Source organism: Mauremys reevesii, linkage group 10 (assembly GCF_016161935.1).
Source record: "Mauremys reevesii isolate NIE-2019 linkage group 10, ASM1616193v1, whole genome shotgun sequence".
Lineage (NCBI taxonomy): Eukaryota > Metazoa > Chordata > Testudines > Geoemydidae > Mauremys > Mauremys reevesii.
The window spans coordinates 64,560,372-64,581,517 of record NC_052632.1 but is presented as its reverse complement, the minus strand read 5'-3'; the positions used below and the strand labels follow the sequence as shown (position 1 = coordinate 64,581,517).

General features: G+C 40.6%; 1 long non-coding RNA gene across 1 annotated transcript; it reads right to left on the bottom strand.

Annotated features, from left to right (window-relative positions):
• Positions 1–766: 766 nt before the first annotated feature.
• Positions 767–16,628, bottom strand: LOC120373753. The gene is made up of 4 exons (XR_005585691.1): positions 16,585–16,628; positions 4,569–4,740; positions 1,816–1,929; positions 767–849 (listed from the first exon to the last, which is right to left on the bottom strand). It is a non-coding gene; the product is annotated as an uncharacterized LOC120373753 (long non-coding RNA).
• Between the last annotated feature and the right edge of the window lie 4,518 nt (positions 16,629–21,146).

Here is a 21,146-nt window from a genome sequence, read left to right as displayed (position 1 = left end):
ACCCAGCCTACCTGTTTGCCTGTCTAATACACCCAGTAAAGCATTAGAACATAAAGTTTAAAATGTTATGCACAAAGCCCCTGTTACTATACCAAACTTTGGGAAAGCTGAATAGCTGTTTATAATCAGGGGAGTCTTCCACAAATATTCCCAAGAGCTCTGCTTATTCCATAAATCTGATCATATTTGGAGTCCCGACCCTTTAACATTTCTCAGTATCTTAAAAGGATTTCCTGTTCAGTTAAGTTCAGTTAACACTGAGTTTATGTAAAACAGACACTCCTTTTCTGAATGACAAGAGGAATTTTTAAACAGTTAGGATTGCTTGTTGGTGTACATATACATATACTGTTTCTTAGGATAGGCACATGTCATGAAGTTCAGAGCTTTGTCTTTCCACACCCTTTTTCCTTTTAATTTAAATTCATTTTTTTTCTTATGTGATTCAACTCTGTCAACAGCAAAATTTAAAATGTCTTTCTAGTGAAAGGGAAGCTTGTGGCATCATTAGGAATATAAAAAAACCCATCAGTACCATCAGAAGCCTGCTTGGCACAAGCAAATAGCTTGTACATGGGGTGTGTAGAGCACATATATACATATACATTCACACAAATTGCATATAGAGGGCAAGATCCCTAGCTAGTGTAAATCAGCTCCACTGAACAGCAGTTACACCAGCTGAGGATCTGACTTACTGTGCTTAATTTCAATTATATTTCTTCTCAGACTCCCTTTTGTCCCATTTCAATATATTTATTATTCACTCTGCTTGATCTCTGCTCCATTTTCTACTTTACTCTTTGATTAAGTTTTTCGCCCCTCTCTGATCCTTTTCCACCATATCTCCTAAGAAGAATATGAAACCAGTAACATTAGAATTCAAGTAGGTTTTAAATTAGGCAAAATGAATTAGGCCATCCCTATTAATTACATTAAATGTATGTTCTCTTTGTTGTCCAGGAATTAGAGTTGCACCTTTACAAGAATGGAAAGTTACTGTGTTAAATGAAGTCAGAACCAGCTAAATGAGTAATGAGTGACAATATCCATGGGGTACCAATTTCTATTACTCTCTCAACTACAGCTAGCAGATGAGGAATCTGCTTTGAGGACTAGGCACTTGGGTATCTAAGGATTTGCTCCTATGTACTTTGAAAGAAGCTGTTTTCTTCAGTCAGCCTGAAACCTTTGCATGCTGGGAACTTTTGTGCCCGCTGGATGCTATGTGGGGTTCACATTTCATTGCTCGATGTTGAATATAGTCATTAAGAGTCACTATTATATGCTTTTAAAAAAAAAACCAAAAACTTGTTACTGGACTTACAGCTGTGTTTTACAATCTGGTTTTAACTCAGAGGTTGTGGATGACATTGGTATGTATAAAATGTCCCTTCCCTGCATTGTTTCAGCCCACATGAATGCATGATTTAAAAAAGAATCAAAGTCATGACAGGAAGAGATGCCATCCTATAGCAAAAGAGGAGGGATTCTCTCAATGGAGAATCTTCAGGTATAGTTGAGGTGTATCTCATTTTCAGGTATAGTTGCAGCAGCTAAGAGGGAATGCTTCTCCATAGAATCTATGGTATTCATGGCCTCGGGAGGTTATAGAATTAACTACCGTGAGGAAAATTCTGCAGCCAGTGTACTGTTAAAGCAAAAAGGTCCTTTTAAAGAATGCTGAATGACATTGACAATAATAATGACATTTCCAATTATTTATGCTAAAATCAGGGCAATCTAATCTCAAATTTTATGGCATAAGGGAGAAGGGAAGAATTGCCCCACCACCACCACACTGCACATCTTTACCTGTTAGTTTTCCTCTAGTCTTCTTCTGAAGCAACCCTGGCCACTGTCACAGCAGGATGCTAATCTTGATGGACAGTAATCTGATTCAGTATGGAAAATCCTCTGTCCTATGTACTTAATGAGACATTCAGTGAAGGATTCAAAGGGGTCACCCACTTCAATAAATCTATCTTCAAATTTTAACGCATTATCACAAGTACATAGTTAATGCCATTGCACGAGGGAAGTCACAGATCCAGCAGTGATAAATAAACTACCATAACAAGTCAAGACACATATGCACCTCAGTCAAAAATCCCAGGGCTCAGCGTGAGAGATGCAACCAAATTTGAAACAGTTTACTTCACTCACACAGGCACTGACTAAACAGTTAATGTCTCTCTGTGCAGCCTTAATTTAATCACTTTACCTAACAATTTTAAAAAACTAGCCTTTGCCCTTTTGATCACTGTATGAAATAAAGTAACAGGGAAAATAGTCAATGGTGATTCAATCAAAGACCCTGCAATTATTGGAAGAACAGATAGACCAACTAGGTGACCCTTGTAAACATAAAAGACGTGTGGAGTGGTTAACAGCGCATCCCTGGGGAGCTGAGAGAGGACCTGTTGACCCTCTTCTGCCAGGCAGCAGCAATGGAAAGGGGGGTTGCAAGATGAATCCTGCAAAAGACAAAGTTGCTGGGCAATAGTGAAGCCTGTTGGTAGGAAGTGGGTAACTGATGGGTATTTTGAAAATGGTGAAATCTTGACAATTGACCCAAGATTTCAGATATTCTTGTCAAATAAAGGCTGGGGCTTTGAGTTCCCAGCAAAATATACAGCTAGGCAAGTTGTGCATGGTTTCTGAGTCACACAGTCCTAGTGACAATCTCACAAAGGCTTCACTGAATTATTGCCATTCATGGAATTACCTTCTGGTGAAATGCTTCTGGAGATAATGTGCTAGTCCAGCAGAGAGCATGAATATATCATATATGGCTAATTGGGGCGATGTTGTTGAGTTTGTCAGAGGTAAAACACTGGGCTAATTCAGTCCATTAAATTCACTGGAGTTATACAAGGAATGAAAATGGTCCAACACTCAGCTTCTCTCTAGTAAGCACTTAGGCAGGTGATTCTGTCTAAATGAATGTGTAAAGTGAAATTATAATTCACTCTCTTCAGTGTGATTCTCAAACTCACTCGCATCAAAACACATTTTAAACACAAAACGCATGTGAAAAGTTTTGTTTAAGTGACTTCCTTAAAAATTGCCCAGGAACCCTGTGGTAGAAGGAAAGATAGAATCCAGTTCTCCAGGGTGGCATTAATTTGCCTTAACTATAAGACTGTCCTCTCTCTTCCTGCAATCGCCTGCCTTATTCAGAAAAACACCTTCCATTTTCTGCAACAAAGGAATCACGGATCTTACACACAACAGCCTCATTCAGTAAACAACCCTGATTCAAACCCAGAGCAGAATGGAAAAAAATAGCAAATGATCATGTAATTAAAGACTGTATCATAATGCAAACACAGAGGGGAGCTGAATTAAAGTTGCACCGGCAACTTTAATTCTTGAATTTTCCTTGTTGAATGCTTGACTTTGCAATATTAATGTTCTTTTAACGTAATTTATTGCGTAATTTCCAAACTGATCATGCAGCATCATATTGACACCCAAATGGTTTGTCATTGGGAGTGGAACATTTAGGTCCACTGCACAGACCTCTGCCACTTGAGTTACTGGAGTAACTCATACCAGTAGAGGTTTTTAACCTCTACGTGGACATGTGCTACAGGGAAATGAGACACTTTGCCAGTAGATTTCACAGATATTTGGTGACAGGAGAGGAATGGTGAGACTCAGGGATTTGAGTTCCTTTCCCGGGCCTAGTGGGAAGTGTTTCCTAGTGGGCAAAGACTCTTCTGCCTTCCCCGCCCCCCTCAAGCCTGACCCCATCGTCCCTGACTCCATCCAGTCTCTAACCCCCACCCCCCTTCACTGCATCCTCACCCTAGTCCCATTCTCCTCACCTACTCAGTTCCAGTCTCCACTCCTCAGGCTTCTGATTCTACTCCAGGCTCCTTGCCCAGTAAGTCCTAGTTTCACACCTTGAAATTCCCCATCCCAGTCTAGCCTACTCCCTCATACTTCCAGTCTCCTTGCTTAGCTATTCCCAGTCCTCTCCACAGCCTCCAGTCAACCCACCCTCACTCACTGGCTCCCAGTCCCAGTCTCCCACCCTTGGCTTCTCTTCCAATCTCATCTTCCTACCCAGGCTTATTGTCCTGGTACTTTTTCCCCACTCAGTCCCTACTCCTTGTCAGATCTGTCTCCCTTTCCTCTGCCTTCTTTCCTCCACCCCACTGGTTATCAGTTCCACTCTCTTTGCTCTGACAGTTCCAGTTCCCCCACCCCTTATAGCTTTTCATCCAATCACGATCCCTCCCCCCACCCACTGGCTCTTTCTCTCCTATGCAGACACACTTCTTGCCCTTGCTGCCAGACCTGGTCTCCTTGCCCAGACAGTCCCAGTGTCTGCCTCCCAGTCCCAGTCTCCATTCCTCTGCCAGCCTCAAGGCCCAGTCTCCACCGCCAGACTCCTTAACCTAATCTGCCCCTCCTCCCCAAATGGCTAGGTCTGACTCTTTTCACCTCTGCATTTGAATCAGATGGCTTCATCCTCACACTATAGCAACAGCAGGGCGATCATTGATGGCACAAAAGAGACAGACTCCCTGCTCTCAGCCCTAGTGTCTAACACCAACCTGGCCCAGGGAAAGTCTGTCTTCTCCCATGTAGTCCTGGGCTGGAGGGAGTAGGCTCAGTTGCTTTGTGTGGGTGGCACATGTCCAGTCACATGTAGGAGCTGTGAAACGATGAAGCATCCTCAGTCATTCTGTAGAGATGCTGCATGTGCAGTATGATCAGGACTAAAACCTGTGAGGGGATGACACATGCTTAGTGAGGATGGAATCTAAGATTTTAGCTGTTATGCTCTAGCAAGTCTACCGAGCATGTGTGAACTGCAATTTTTCAAAGACTGAACATTGGCCAAAATTCTGGGGATATTCATGGAGATGGCAAAGGCACATCCCTGACACAAAGGCCATTCCACTGCCAAATTTCAAGTTTGTTCTCCAAAGCATGGGGACACTACAGCTTTCCAAAGAAAAGGTCACCAGAACGGTTTTAATATTAAAAAAAGAGAAAAAAAGATTTTTCCTAGTCTCTTGGACATAGCTGGACTGTTATGGCTGATATTTTCCAAACATAATTAAGCCTGAGGCAGACACCCAGGATGGAAAAGTTTAGCTTGAAAGGTTAAAGATGGCAAAGTTCTAAGCAACTGAAAACAGGGTATTCTAATGGGAAATGCTGGGCAACCTCAATATAAGGCCGAGCTACCCAGCCCTACCTATAATATATATAGATGAACAAAAGCCAGGTAATGTAAAACCCATGGAAAGGAAAGACCCATACAAGTAAAAGGGAACAGATTTTTTACAGGGAACAACTAACACAACACAACTTTTTTTTTAAAGAAATTAATGGTAAACAGATACTCTCCTATATGTTTGGAATGGATAATCACATTTATTAAATTAGTATGTAAAGCCCAACATCTCATAAATAAGACATAAAACTAGAATCTCATATGAAAGTCATGCAGCAAAAGTTAGAGCAACAGGAATAAATATAGCAAACAGAAGACTGCAGGAGAAAAACGTAGCAAACTTGCAGTGAGCCAAGGGAAGAGTTCTAACAGTCAACAATGAATCTCTAAAATAAGACATGGCTAGAGTGTTTGCAAAGGATTTTTCTGAGCCATTGCAATTCTTTTATACAGCTCCACTGTTTTTCCCAATCCTCCTCCTGCAATTCTCTAGCTTCATTGCTTGTTAGCTCTGATCACTCGGTCTGCTCTCAGCTTCCCTGAGCACTTTTCAGATACTCCCTGCCACTCCAATCCTCTTTGAGCTCTCTGGCCATTACCCCATTTGTGTTTCTCCAATTCTACAATTCTCTCTGAGCTACTTTTTCAGCTACCCCATTTCTCTCTTTTGTTTTTCTCATCTGTTCCAATCTCCTCTCAGGGTACATCAACACTGCAAAAAACAAAAACAACCCACAGCAGCAAGTCACTGAGCCTAGGTTAACTGACTTGGCACCCAGGGCTCATGCTCTGGGGCTAAAAATAGCAGTGTACATGTTCCTGCCTCAGGTCTCATCATTCCTACATGGGCTGGAGCTCAGGCTCTGAAACCCAGCAAGGGAGTGCCTAAATTGGTTGACCCAGGCTCTGAGACTCAGTGCTGCTGCTGTTTTTTTGCAATATAGACATACCCTTAGTTCCCCTCTCCTATTGTCAGCTATTCCCTCTCAGCTCCCCTGGCTGCTTAAAATCCATCTTCAACTCCTATAAGCCTCTCAGAGCCTCCCTCTTAGTTCCCCTGTTACCCTTTTTTATTCACAGCTTTCCTCTCTATAACATCTGTTTCTTCTTGCAAGACTTCACTGAATTACAGCATTCCCTTTGGATTCTGCACAAGCCATATTATTAGATAATTATTTCTCCTTTCTATTTCCACCCTCCTGTGTTTTCCCACTTCCCCTTATACTACTCACACTGCTTAGTGGTTTCCTCTTCTAACCATCTGCTATATTCAAGTGTATGGTTGCAAACAGATGTGACCAGAAAACAGACCAGGCAAGAGGATAAACTACTCAGGAAGCTGAAAGGGAGAGTGGCAAGGAAAGACAAAGGCAGAGGAGGACAGAAAACACCATTGAGGTTTAAAGAAGGTAACATATAATTTATTTTTCTCTTTTTCCTGAGAAAGAGTCAGAAGGAAGTATAAATTCTAGTTCTAAACACATCTGGGTTCTCCTGCAGCTGCATTAGGACTACTGAATACCTCTTATCTATCCTGATAGCCAAAGATCCTGTCCTATCAGTGCAGGTCCAAAAGGCAATTCAGAGTCTTGCACAATAAATCCTTATACATTTCAATGAGTAAAATCTATTAAGCAAATGTACTCCCAAGCAAAGGAAGGATTGGGGAACCCGATTCATTAACCGATCAGTGAATTACACACTCCGCCTGTATTTTGGGGATTAGAACTGAAGGCTTGTGCAAAAGCAGATGGATATGTGGACTAAAGTGAAGGAAGAACATATGTCATTGTGAATAGAAATCAAACAGGGACTTGAGAACTGCCCCCCAACACACACACCAGTCAGTGTGCTCTCATCATTCACATATTATAATTTTTGTAATGAAAAAGCAGAATGTTCTGGCTGAATTTAAATTGCACAAACTTTTTGAACCTGAATACACAACCTTCCCATGGTTTGGATTTGATTCCACTTGTGTTGGCACTCTCCACAAGGATGAATTTCACCAATACTAGTTCTCCCTGCAGGACAAATTCTAAAATTTTTGCTCAGTTTTTCCTCAGTCTTTATTCAGGCAAAATTTCCAATGGCCTGCTTGAGTAAGGCCTGAGTAAAAACTGAGCAGTGTGAGGGCTTTGGCACTGCATAAATAAAATGGAAAAAAAAGAAAGGAACAATAATACAAAACAATTAGCTTTAATGGTATCATCATGATGTATACAAGCCATAACTGAGTAACCATGTGATCTTATTGCCATATCCACAGTCCTTCCTCAACCATGCTCTATTATTTTTCACTCTCACTGTTTACATCAATTCTAAAGTTAGATTGTAACCTACTTAGGCTGGGAACATGCCTTTTGGTTTGTTCTGCAAAGCACCTAACACACTTTTGAGCATTGTCAATAAAATAAAATAAAATAGCAGCAACCCTCTGGCCAGGATTTCCAAAGGTGACTCATGATTTTGGTGCCCACCCTAAGATACTTGAAGGGCCCATTTTTCAGAGGATGGGCACTCAAAATGTCTCTAACTGGGCACCAAAAAATCGAGGCACTGAAAATCACTAGTCATGCTGATGTCTCATCTTCTTATCCCTCCTCAATCCCAGATTAGAACTATTTAATATTTTTCTTCTGATACTGAAAAAGCTGGCATTAATGGAGTTACCAGTTCATCTAAAAATGTTTCTCTTAAAATGCAATAAGAAGTCCCAAAGTGTGTATTTTTATTTTAATGATAGTATAATATGATATGATATCACAGAGCTTGCCTTTCATCCTGTATAAAAGCAAGGTTTTAAAAAAAAACAACAGTCTGTCGTCAGATGCACAAAAAGGAGCACCTTTTGCACAGTGCATCCTGGAGAATGTTTGAGAGAAAATAAATTAAATGTGTGTATTCAACTGGACTAGGAAAAGCAGAACAAAGCCAAATTGAAATAATATGTCTCACATTTGTCTGAAATGTTCAAAGATTGTTCAGGAGTGGATGTAATATGTGGTGCTAGCAGGGTCTAAGACCTTTGCTCTCTACAATTAGAGTATATCATGTTTGGGTATTTAACTGTGTGGTACCTGAAGATTGTGAAGAATAAACACACTCATGAAAGCCGATGCCAGACAGCTAAAAAGTTCTAATTCTTGAAGCGCTTTGATCAAATTCTGACATAAATTTGGAGTTTCACAAACAACCAATAAAGTTACTTAAGCACAGGAGTGAAATGCATATGGATTTTAGTGCCCATCAGTAGCACTTCGGAGGAAGCTGTACATTCTGAAAAGTGCTTTCCAGGAATCAAATACAACAATGTAATTTACAAAGCATGAATTAAGGTACACTCCAGGCAGCAACATGTAAACAGTGATGTTTCACTCTAACTGCATTTCTAAGAGAATGGATGGCTGATTTGATAACTATGGAGAAGAAACAGAGGGGAGTTGATAATCGTTTGGTGAAGCCTGACTTTGCTAACAGAAGAAAGATGAATAATTCTGGTATTGACCTTCTGAGGCAGAGAGCTACTCATTTTACCCTGGCACTTAGCTAAAAGCATTTCAGTTTCAAACAACTGATGAACTTTCAACCTTCAATCTCACTGATACATGTCAACCAAACCAAGACAGATGAAATAAATAACGACCAAAAATGCTATGTATCATCCATATAACAAGCTAAAAGGACACAATTTATGGCTTTTCACTGATTTTTTTGCCATTTGTCATTATTAAGGATCCCATAGCATTGTTCATGATGGTAGCAGTGTTACCTGTTGTGTCCTGCTCAAATTGTAACTCAAGTAATTATAAGAACAAGGAGTACTTGTGGCACCTTAGAGACTAACCAATTTATTTGAACATAAGCTTGTTTGTTAGTCTCTAAGGTGCCACAAGTACTCCTCGTTCTTTTTGCTGATACACACTAACATGGCTACCACTCTGAAACCTAACAAGTAATTATATTCTGCTTACCTAAGATTACCTCTATGGTTGCCATTGAGTCAAGTACTTTTTACTTCTTATCATCAACTCTTATGTAGTATTATAAGCAGTTGTTAGATATCACCACAAAGGGGTGTGAAGCAATTCTTACTATATAAATAGCGTGTGAGTCTGTTTATAAAATACTTTGGAATCCTTAGGTTTGAAAGCCAGTCTATAAATGTAAGTCACAATAATCATTCTTTTGTTTAGTTGTAGCAGAATTAACTTTCTCTTTCTTTTCTCTACACTAAATGTAATCCCTTTATTGCTTTGCTCCTACTTCTATTTCTGTTCCTAGTCCACCACCAAGTATAGATTTGTGCTAAATGTTACATTTTTCAAACTCTTAGCATAAACTCTTAGTCCCAAACCAGTTATTTTTCATATCTATTTCTCTTATCCCCTAAAGACCATATTCAGTAAAGTCCTTGATGGCAGCAGGAATTGTGTGCATGGATTGAATACACAGACCCTTATTATTTACAATAACATAATTTTGTATTTCATGCCTATCAGGGACTGAAGGTAATCAATTTTGATTTATGGCTATTGTTGAGATTGATGGTACTACCTATTGCTATGTTTGCTTGGCATATTTGTTAGCACAGTATAGTTATTCTTTATGGGCCCAATCTTGAGGTCCTTACTGAGTTCTTACTTAGAGTAACTGAGTTATTTTAATAAGAATATGGCATTGATAAAAAGATTTGGGCCTGCATTATGCCAAAATTCTGCTAATATTTAAGGGCTTGTCTACACAGAGAATTAGTACATGACAAGTTAGGTTATAAATCTATAGCACACTATTCCGCTGTGCACGAAGTTGCTGTGTAGTCCCCAATTCCACCTATTAATTCCAATTCAGAACAAAACAAATTTCAAATTGTTGGAATTTCCCATAGAGCAGAAATTCTGGTTTCCAACCAGCCATAAGAGACACCCTGAGACAAAAATAAAAGTCAAGACAACCATAAATAGATGATTATTGCACATAGCTGTTTAGAATATTCAAATAAGGTAACATTAATTTCATGTGGCTAGGAAGAGACATTATAATGAACTGATAAAATATTTTACATGTAGTTTAAAAACAGACTAAAATGATTTCAGAGATATAAAAGAAGCTATAGAAAGAAGACTGAATGTGTCAGATGCTATATAAAAAATAACTGTGTCAAATAAAGCTTTAAAAAGACATGCTGGAGAAAGACTGTCAACTTTTGACATACATATCAAATTACATTTATAAGTCTTTTATGTTTCTTAATGTACTCCTTGGGGGTCTATTTTTAAAAGTTCATCAATGAAGTCATAAAAATGATTTAAAATAACTTATAACATGATGTTTTTAAAACTGCAATGAAAAGCATCCTCAGAATACCTGTAGTATTCATTGTTTTCATAAAATGTAACTATTATATCATAAAATGACAACGCCCATCATATTATACACGATGTGATATGATATTACATGTGATTACATACTATTGTCACAAAGTAATGTAAAAATAATAATGCAAAATGAAAAAATTCTAAACAAAAATTTCCTTTTGAAACAAAACTGATTTTTTTCTGAAGCAATTTTCAAAACAGATTTTTTTAAATTTCCATTTCACAGGAAATTTCAAAAATATTTGTATTCAATTCAGAATAAAATCTAATTCTGAAATGTTGAAATTTCCTGCAAAACAGGAATTCCAAGTTTCAACCAGGTCTACTGAGAACAGATGCCCTTTGACAGAAGAGGATGTTAAAGAGTTTGAAAGCAAACTGTTCTAAGCATTTTCCTCTTCCTACCAGCAACACCCCAGTCTTTACCCTATAGTCTTTCATGCATATACTGATTTTGCCTGGGTATTGAAAAAGCTGCTTTTGGTGCTGTTTATGTTTGAGATAAATGATGTGTAGAGTGCATGTACTGTCGGCACTTTGTCCCCTGTTGTTTCATCAGTTCTCCCAACACTTTCATATAGATCAGGGGTAGGCAACCTATGGCACACGTGCCAAAGGCAGCATGCAAGCTGATTTTCAGTGGCACTCACACTGCCCGGGTCCTGGCCACCAGTCTGGGGGGTTCTGCATTTTAACTTAATTTTAAATGAAGCTTCCTAAACATTTTAAAAATCTTATTTACTTTACATACAACAATAATTTAGTTATATATTACAGACTTATAGAAAGAGACCGTCTAAAAACATTAAAATGTATTACTGGCACGCAAAACCTTAAATTAGAGTGAATAAATGAAGACTCAGCACATCACTTCTGAATAGGGTGACCAGAGAGCAACTGTGAAAAATTGGGACAGGGGGTGGGGGGTAATAGGAGGTATAGGAGCCTACATAAGAAAAACATCCAAAAATTGGGACTGTTCCTATAAAATCGGGACATCTGGTCACCCTACTTCTGAAAGGTTGCCAACCCCTGATTTAGATGTTGAATAAGATGTCTACTAATCTTGAACTGTGAACTTGTAGCTATACCATCACATAAACTAAATAGGGTTAAACGTAGTCTGAACTTGGATGGAAGACATCCTAGGAAAACACAGGACCCTGAAGAGCTGGTGAATCTGTATATGACTCTTTCCTTTCATTCTGTACTGATCCACTGTGAGGTAATATTAGGGGCACTGTACTATTGCAGTGGGCGAAGGAATAGCTCATAGCATATTAGAGAGACATCCCTGTGCTCAATTTGGGACTGGCACTACCAAACTCTAAAGCAGTGGTCTCCAACCTTTTTACGCACAAGATCACTTTTTGAATTTAAGTGCAACTCAAGATCTACCTCACCCCTTCCCTGAGGCCCCGCCCCTTCCCCAAAGCCCCACCCACTCCCTCCATCTCCCCTCCCTCTGTCACTCACTCTCCCCCACCCTCACTCACTTTCACTGGGCTGGGGCAGGAGGTTGGGGGCTGCCAGGGGGTGCGGGCTCTGGGCTGGGGTTTGGGGTGCGGTCTCCCACTGGGTGGCACTTATCTTGGGCAGCTCCCAGGCAGTGGTGCAGCGGGACTAAGGCAGGCTACCTGCCTGCCCCAGCCCCATGATGCTCCAGAAGGGGCCATCATGCCCCTGAAGCCCGAGGGGGCACTTGGCTCCACATGCTGCCACTCTACAGGCACTGCCCCTGCAGCTTCCATTGGCCGCAGTTCCCCATTCCCAGCCAACGGGAGATGCGGAAGCAGTGTTTGCAGGCAGGAACAGCGTGCTGAGACCCCAATACACACACTCCAGGCTGCGGGGGCATGCTGGCCGCTTCTGGGAGCAGTGTGGGGCCAGGACAGACAGGGAACCTGCCTTAGCAGCAGCCCCACTGTGCTGCTGGACTTTTAGTGGACAGAGATCGCGATCGACTGGGAGAGTCTCCAGGATCGACCAGTCGATCATAATCTACGGGTTGGTGACCACTGCCCTAAAGGAAGTCTTGCCCATTCCTCCTTAGAGAGACAAAGGGATGAATGTACAGAAAACCAAAACAATGATAGGAATGATTATAATCTCAGCAAGGTCAGATCTAGTACTAAGCTTTCCCATAACAAGTCTTGAACTTGTAAAGACAAGTGGAAGATAAAACATTTAAGAGCATTTAAGACAATTGATGTACTTTATAATGACAAAGAAAGTTTCAAACAAAAATTGCACTGCTGAACACTTTTAATCCATACATATGAGGCCTGTAATTTTTTCCAGCTGGTTAACAACTCAAATGAACACCTACAGTAGGATTAATTCTATTAGTACATTGCAGATAATGTCTTTCATTAGAAATCATACATCATCTGTCTTATACTGTCTAGCTAGAATGCATAATTTCTGTATGCATGCATGACAAATGAAGGCTCCAAGTTCAGTAACAGTGCTAAAGTTTTAATGAGCTACCTTGTTGTCCCTGTACAATAGATGTGCATTTGGACTTTGACCAAATATTACTGAATTAGTGGAGAAATCTGATTTCTAAGCAGGACATGATAAATATGCTGCCTTGTGCAGATTTTGGTAAATCTATAAACTATGTATTTTTGTCCTCTACCTCTCTCATTATAAATTCAGACTTTCCTCAGTTGAAGAAATTCAGAGGAATCTGCAGTTGAATTCATGATTACTATCGGACTTCCAAGAAATGCAAGTTAGTAGGCTCCATTGGAAAACTGGCTTTTCAGGTACCGATCAAATTTAATATCCAAGTGAGGTGAAGAATACAACTGTCTACAACACTCTTCAGATGAAATACAAGAGAAGGAGAGACACTAATCGGTGTTTTAATATAAACAACGGGATTTGTTTTTAGTCTCATGTTTCCTTGTATTCCCTCTTGTCTGTTTCTTGACTCCATCTGTTGTGTCTTGGCCTTTACTTAGATTGTAAGCTCCTTTGGGGAAAAGAGATGTATTTTTGTTGTTATGTGTTTGTACAGTACATAGCACAACTGGGTTCTGATCTATGACTGAGGGCTACCACAATAATAATAATTTTATCCTTAACTTTAAGCATGTCAATGGGACTTCAGCACATGCTTAAGTGCTTTCCTGAATTGTGGCCTAGGTACACTAAGTGGTTAATTTTTCTCTTTGCATTATATTTATCAGGGCCGCCCAGAGGATTCAGGGGGCCTGAGGCAAAGCAGGGGAGCTGCGGTGCTTGTACCCACCCGTCAGCGGTCCAGGTCTTTGGCGGCATTTCGGCAGCGGGGGGCCCTTCAGTCACTCTGCGTCTTCGGCAGCACTGAAGGGCCCCCCAACGCCGAAATGCTGGCTGAAAACCTGGACCACCGCCGGGCCAGGGTTCGCGGGGCCCCTGCAGGGCCTGGGGCAAATTACCTCATTTGCCCCCCCCCCTCCCCCGGCGGCCCTGATATTTATATATATAAATTAAACAGCTTGGGAGGTTTGGTTAATAGTGGTTACATTTTATTTCTGCAAACCTTTTTAATATAGTGTGACATTCACCATGTGGGTTGGGAAACAGCTCAGAGCCCTTCCCTTCTGGTAGAAGCCACAGTCCAGGTAAATTCTTCCTGTGTTTGATCAGGAGTTGGGAGGTTTGGGGGGAACCCAGGCCCGCCCTCTACTCCGGGTTCCAGCCCAGGGCCCTGTGGACTGCAGCTGTCTAGAGTGCCTCCTGGTACAGCTGCACAACAGCTACAACTCCCTGGGCTAGTTCCCCATGGCCTCCTCCCAACACCTTCTTTATCCTCACCACAGGACCTTTCTCCTGGTGTCTGATAATGCTTGTACTCCTCAGTCCCCCACCAATATGCGTTCTCACTCTCAGCTCCTAGTGCCTCTTGCTCCCAGCTCCTCGCATGCATGCTACAAACTGAAGTGAGGTCCTTTTTAACTCAGGTGCCCTGATTACCCAGCCTGTCCTAATTGATTCTAGCAGTTTCTTCTTAATTGGCTCCAGGTGTTCTAATTAGCCTGTCTGCCTTAATTGGTTCCAGCAAGTTCCTGCTTGTTCTGGAACTGCCCCTGTTACCTTACCCAGGGAAAAGGGATCTACTTAATTTGGGACTAACATATCTGCCTTTGAACACTCTCCAGTAGCCAACTGGCCTGACCCTGTCACAATAGCAAAAGCAAAAAAAGAGGAATTACACTTAGCTAACAGAGGGTGGCAGTGGAAGAAAAGTTCTTGGAAGCTAGAGGATAATTTCAAATACGAATATATGGCAGCTCTTCTGATCTGAGAACTCATGGCCCTACGCTGGATTGGAACCTCAATGAAAATCATCAGACTTTACATTTTTTCCAAAACACTGGTATCCATATGCATATCTATAGCTGGCCAAACCTTCCCAACATACATGCATCCATATCTATCATGAATCTTTGCAATCACTTGAGGAAACACACCTGATTCTTCTCTCACACTAGTATTAGCTGTATAATCAGAATCAGGCACACAGTATGCACTCATGAGACTATTCATGAACCCATATTTTTTCTCAAAGAGGGCTGTCTACAGAAGTTATTCAATATATTTGAAAAAAAATCTAAAACATGTCTGTTTTATAAAATTATGGGAATTGTACTTATCCACAAAAATGGATTTTCAGTACTAACATGTAATGCCACTTGTTTACATTTAGTTCCAAGCAAGCAAAAGTATAGATGAAGAGATAATAATCAGTATTAGGCTTAGGTTTTCACCCAGTTCTATCTTATTTTGGCATAGATACTGTCCATGTGACTTTGGTCCTTTCATGTGTGAAGAAATATGGTATTGTTAAATGAACATAATCAAAGTTTCTCCAATACAATTCTTCATCACATCTGATGTTTACTTCAAGTAAACTCTTTCTCTATTCTGAGTCTTGAAGTCTTAGACATGTTGACAGTGATAATGAAAGATGTTAAAACAAGGTGAGAGAAATTAACTTATTTTTCAGAACTGAAACTTTATACACACACAAACACACTGCCAATGATTTAGAAGGTCTTCAACTATCTGCCTGCAAAATCTCACTGAATACTGAGGCTCAGAACCCTAGAGCCAAGAAACTCCAGCTCATCTTTAAGCAGGAGCGGCGCCAGAGTTTCTGGCGCCCTAGGCAGAATTCGAGGAGCAGCATTTTGTGCATTCCCCACAGGGCACGTGGGAGCTTCCAGTTCCACTCCCATCGCGCCGCCGAAGAAGGACCCTCTGCCAAAATGCCGCAGGCGACAGCGGCAGTCATTGTGCTGCTCAATTGCCTGCTGCTGTTTTCCGCGGCACGTCGGGAGAAGGTCCTCCTTCGACGGTGTGATGGGAGCGGAACCGGAAGCTCTTGTGCGCCCCGTGGGGAGCGCACAAAATGCTGCCCCCCCCCGAATCCTGGTGCCCTAGGCGACCAGGTGCCTGTCTTTGCCTGGTGCCTGTCTTTAAGGATGAGTGAATCTCAGAAGGTTCAGAAATCATAAAAAAATCCCAAAAGTTCATACACTATTCAAAATTTATCTGAACTTCTCTACTCTAAAACACTATCCTGAAAATGTCCACAGAACAGTCTTTTTCTGAAGATTCGTAGCAATGTTTCCAGTCTAAGATGTATATCCCTCAAGAACAGTCTCATACAACATCCCTGAACTTTCAGTATCATAAAAAAACGAGAAGGAGAAAAATGGCTTCTCAATCTACTGCAGGCTCCTCTCCTTCTGGGTGTATTTCAATTGGGATACACCAAAGAAGGCTACAATAGCCTGTGCAATTTAACATCTCTCTGTGCTAACAAATGCAAATCAGGCTGTATGTCAGAAGTGGCTGAAATCAGTGTCCAGCTGGTAGCAGTTGGAGGTCTAAGTCCTGTTCTTAGTAGACAGGTGTCCATATAACAAAACAGCCCTCTCTTTACAATAACTGGCATCCCTGTTGGCAATCTCAGGCATGAGGACAAGGACTGAATAGGACAGGTGAACTAACCTCTTGCAGGGCAGTAGATGAGGATATTCACTGATGGACATTTCCTGGGAATTGTGCTGATTCTTCCACTGTTTTGGCTTCTCTGTGGAGAGGAGACATCACTCTTCAAAGTGGCTTTCACCGGCATTAAATACACTTTTTTAAATAAAAAATTACACGATAGAATTGCTTCTAGTGATGATAACAGCAAAGTAACCAGTACCCTTTCTCATATCCAGTTTTCATTTGACACTTATTAACAGGTTTACTACCAACTCTGAAGGACTGTGTGCTGCATCATGAACAACAATTTATAGTGAATTTCACAGTATGGAAACCAAAAGGCATTTGAACATTCTATTGAGCATTTAAAGTAATGTAGAAACGTCAACCCCCCTGTATCATTCTGGGAAAGCATTTCAGAAGAAATGGACAGGGTACTGACGACATTACAGAGTACAGCATCTATTATTGCTATAAAATACATACTTCAAAGACATAAAGTACTGAAATTTATCTTCAAGCAAGGAGTCTTACAATCTCTCAAGATGAACATTTTCAATTAAAAATCAAAGGATTCAATATTTGACATCAGCACTGAAACTTTAGAATGAGCACTACCAAGAGATATAACTGAAGACATGACTTTATAGTCCAATATGTCCAAAGTGAATTCAGAATTATTCAGTGAATATTTAAAGTTTTACCATAGCAGAATTTGATTTGCTTGCTTGTAGATAGTTGAGTTTTAATTATTTATTTTTACTCGTTTGCTGACTAAAAGTGCAGCTGCTGTGCTTTTATTGTTTATCATTTTTATGCTATAAAGGACAAAACAGCGGAAGGCTAACAACACTGAAGGGCAGAAAAAACATGGGCATTTGGCTGCTAAACCTCTGTTCATCACTGTGCTGTGACACTTCTCTATGGAGTCAGTGCCTAGCAATAAACACATTTAATTGTTCAATGTCAGTGTATCACCCCACACCTAACCTCAAGTCAGGTAGGTGGGAAATGATCTAATTCCCAATACCCCAGTCACTGAGTCATGACACAATGAAAAGATTAAGTTCTAAAGCAGATCTAAGAGCTTGTCTACACTTACCAGAGGATCGATGCTGCAGTCAATTTAGTGAGTCTACTAGTCTTCCCAGTAAATATCACCAAGTCATTTAAAACTGGACTGCATTAAGCACTGGAGAATTAAGTCTGGAAAACACCTGAATTGGCCGATACATTGGCTAGATGCCCTAATAAATATTTTCCATCTTTTTTAATGATTCTATTGTTTGACTACTCAAGGCATCTCTTCTTGTTTGTGTCCTATTTAATAAGAACATTTTCAGAGCATCAGTATGTTGTTTCTACAAAGTCTAATTTACATTTTCCTAATCAACAGCAATGACAAATTTTGAGGGCAACTTACATCAATATCAAGTTCTTTTTGCTTCCTAGCTAACTATGCATACTTAACAAATACCTCTTTGCAATCACTGAAATCTACTTAAATAAGTAGTGTCTGTATACACCAATGTTTAGTCATTGCAATGTTTGTCCTTTGTCCAAGGGAGGAATTGGTAAGGAAGGAATTCACCATATGCATTATGAAATATTCACCTACAGTGGTGCAAAGCAGATTTAGTCACTTACCAACATACATTGTGAAAAACTTTTTGAAGATTTTTCACTTTGGGCAGCCCATGGGCAGCCCATGTTTGAAATGACACAAAAAGCATTCCAAGGAACCAGGAAGGTGACCACCTCATCTCTTCTTGCACCTGACATGGGTAGATGCTGTGTGTCCCATTGACTTCAGCACTTTACACAATCAGGCCCCCTCTGAATAGCAGAGGCCATACATCTTTGTGTAACTTTCTCATGGAATCTTACACTGGAGTCTTGATAGAAACAAAACTCGCAGTGACTAGAACAGGAGAATTTGCCTATATAAAGACAGCAGGATTGTGTCCACTGTGACATGGTTCACAATTGGGAGACTTTGAGCACAAGGGCCAAATCCTGTAGGACCTTTGTCACTGGCTTCAGTGTGACCATGCTTCAGACCCAGATGAGAAGTTTGCAACCATTCCATCAGTTGAAAAGTCGATATAAAGCTATTCAGCCCCGTGATTCCAAGTGAACATACCACCTCACTCCGAGCTACTGAAAGGCTTCCTTGAATGATTCAGGTAATAGATTCATTTTAGTAAGTCACACATTAAAAAACATATTGTATCTTTTCCTTGCTAGAATTGCTGTCTTGTGTCTTTGGTGAGATAGTAGAATTAAGATAAATTTGGAGAAAAATATTTTATCTCTAGCACATAAATATTTATAAGTAATTTGCTCTTTGAGGAGGAACAGCCCTAAATAGAACTGCCTGGGCAAATATATCTGTATTGGAATGGAAAGTAATTGTTCTGGCTAGAATCCCATACTCTGTAGCATTTGCTGGTTGCAACACATATATCATTATATAGGCTACCTTTGGGAGACATCCAAAGACCAGTCTGTAGCCTTCACATCTACTTATTACCTTATGGGGATGTGTGCTGTTAGCTATAGAACAAAACTAAACTAAAACTGTCACACCTTCAATCTAGATAGGTAATTAAATCACCAAAAACAATGGACAAACAGGAAGGCCCCTTGCATTTTAGAACATACATATATAATTATATTAAAGCTGTGAGTTAAATGAGCAAAGTAAAGAGAATTCAGTTTTAAAGCTGAAAACTATGTCTCTGATGCACCCTGTTGTACTGTAGTAGGCACTGCAGCATGCAGTTTCCCAGTCTGGGGACTTTGCAGACACAGACAAACTATACAGCCTAAAGTTCTGCACTGTTACCAGCTTTTGTGGTATTTAAAGCTGGATGGTGGCTATAAAGCCAAGCCCATAAGGCGTGTAGAGGTGCAAGTGCTCCTGGAGACATCATACATTATGCAGACACAACAGGTCCAAGGACCATACAGAACAACTCAGAACAACACATTTATGCTGGGCCAAAGGTATCCAAATCCAGTCCCCCAGCACAACAAATGAGCCAGGCTGCTGTAAATTACTCCATCTGTGAATAGCTCTAGAGGTGGCAGGGAGGGGAGTTGCTATGGAGCCACTTTGTTAGCACTGTGACACTAGATGATTCTCTTACGTTGGGATGGTCACATCAGGTTTAGAGATAACATTTTAAGACACTCTAATGTCATCATTACCACAGCCCCAGAGATCCGGGTCTTTGTCTTCAATGGGAGTTCAAGGCACTCAACACAATGCAGGAGATGCTCAGCAACACACTGGACCAGGCTTAGAAGGTTAGGTAGACTGACCCCTGAAAGACACTGGCAGAGTGCATCATGTGCTCCCTCTCACAAGAGTAACATGCTGGTTGATACGTAGGGGAGGAGGTAAAGCCATGGCCTCAGTCCCACCCATATCCCATTAGGGAGGTGAACTCTTGTGTTCAGCATTGACTTTGAATGGGTATAGCATTCAGGAAGTGCTAGGACTGTGATTGTTCTAAATCCCATGCTGGAGCGGAGATGAGGGCAAAGCTTTTTGCACACTCTCCGACACTCCTTCCACACCTATGCAGGGACCAGTCATAATCCAGTATCTAGAATATTCTCCCTCTATTAAATCTGTGCAACTCCCATTGATTGATTACTGGTTTTAAAGGTAAAGGTAATAATTGGAGATATACCAATCTCCTAGAACTGGAAGGGCCCTTGAAAGGTCATCAAGTCCAGCCCCCTGCCTTCACTAGCAGGACCAATTTTTTTTGCCCCACATCCCTAAGTGGCCCCCTCAAGGATTGAACTCACAACTCTGGGTTTAGCAAGCCAATGCTCAAACCACTGAGCTATCTCTCCCCCCTTTCTGTGGAAGTAGTGTGTATGTCTCATTTTGTATCTTGGCTTTGAGTTTCATCCTTTTTTTTTTGGAGGTTCTAGTCAGGCTTTTCACCATTAGTTGAATGTATTTGAGAGTGTACTGTTAAAAAGAGGAGGCAGCTTTATCATTGACATGCTATGGTGTTCAAGGCTTCTTTGGGTTTAATGTCATGTAAATGGACCCATTAAGCTTTAGGAGAGTTTGGACAATGACCTAGAAATGCCAGGAATAACCAGGTATGTGGCTATATTAAGGACACAACTTTATTAATTCAATAAACCAATCAGAAGTAAAAGGGAAGTTAACTTACACAATCAAAGGCACTCCAAAAAGAAAGAAAGGGCAGAAAAAGGAGGAAGATTCATCCTGCCCAGGAAGCAGGGAGTGGGGTAGGCATTTACAATGAATGTATAATAGCTTCTTATTAATTTGCAAGGTACTCAATTTGTAATCACAGTTTTTTGTATTAGTATACTAGATCCATGCAACAGAATAAAAGATGAGTAATATCTTAGGCCAATGAAATTCACCTCCAGTGAAGAGGGCCAGCACAGGCCTTATGCACCACTTAAGCCTTCAATACAGGGGTGAATGTCACTTAATATTGCATACTAACAGCAAATCATCATACCAATTGTGTAGTTAAAAAAAAAGCAGTGAGAAGTATGTTTACTGCATGAGTAGTTAT